The sequence below is a fragment of the Myotis brandtii genome, unplaced genomic scaffold, assembly GCF_000412655.1.
Source record: "Myotis brandtii unplaced genomic scaffold, ASM41265v1 scaffold691, whole genome shotgun sequence".
Lineage (NCBI taxonomy): Eukaryota > Metazoa > Chordata > Mammalia > Chiroptera > Vespertilionidae > Myotis > Myotis brandtii.
The window spans coordinates 1,143,365-1,144,435 of record NW_005370704.1 but is presented as its reverse complement, the minus strand read 5'-3'; the positions used below and the strand labels follow the sequence as shown (position 1 = coordinate 1,144,435).

The window sequence follows — 1,071 nt, the reverse complement described above, 5'->3', positions numbered from 1 at the left end:
TGAGTGTGGGGCAGGGCGTGGTCGGAGAGGGAATGGGTCCCCAAGGGCTGTTATCATATCAAAATGACCCAGGACACAGCACAGCGCCTGCAGGGACCTGGTCTGAGCCGCGGGGGGGGGGGGCTCCCACAGGCCTAACAGTCACAGGCGGGGACGCTGTGTAACACCCGAAAGACAGGCCGAGTGGTTCATGAAAATGGTGCTTCACAAAGCCTCTGTGAAACAGCTGTACATCGAAGGAAACCAGGGACCTCTGTGCTGTGCAAACAGGTCCTGTGAGGACCCGGCAGTCTCTTAGGACTCGACAGCCCTGAGCCCACAGGAACCCGAGGTGGCGGGCATCACAGCTCAGCCCATAGGGGGGCTGCCGCTCAGGCACAAACTCTTTGCTGCCCCTGAACCGCTCTCTGCTCCACTGGCCGGCGACCTGAGCCTGGCCCCTCGGGAACTGCATGCAGGAGGCTGGGCGCCCAGGCCCCGCGGTGGGGCCGCCATGTGGGTCCCCTGCCCCTGCCCATCCTAGTTCCTGCCTGTCCCACCGGGGCCGCGATCCAACACCCCAAGCCCAGACGGGAGCCAAGTGTTCTCCACGACACTGGGGCCCTCAGACAATGCGCCCCCATCTCGCTCCAAGTGCACGCACCACTCTCAGCTCGGTGAGCTTTAGAAAAGAGCAGAACAGGCACCTGTGAAGGCGGACAGAGCCACAGCGCCCATCTGCCAGGGCCACAGCCAGGCCTCCGCTGCCCACCACCCACTGGCTCTGGGTCCCTGAAGTCCTGGACGTTACTCAGCGCCGCCTGCTGTCACCCGACTCCACCAGCACATGAGCAGGGCGCTGCGGGGGCTCTGACCGCGGCCACACTCCCTGGGCAGACACACCTGCCCTACACACTGACCATCAGTCCAGTATCTTCCATCAGCCCCGCCCCACAGCACGGCCAACCCCTCCTCTGTCCCTCCAAGGCGGCACCTCTACCTGCCCAGGTGCGGGCGACGCCCAGGGCTCTCTGGTCCCAGCAATTGGCTGACACAAATAATCACCACAGAACCGGGCTGACTCGAGGGCGG

The 1,071-nt window shown here is 64.4% G+C and overlaps 1 protein-coding gene across 1 annotated transcript in view; it reads right to left on the bottom strand.

The window, feature by feature from the left end:
• The window catches only part of EHMT1 (euchromatic histone-lysine N-methyltransferase 1), a 75,209-nt gene that overhangs the window by 8,460 nt on the left and 65,678 nt on the right, over window positions 1-1,071 (bottom strand). The window lies entirely within an intron of this gene.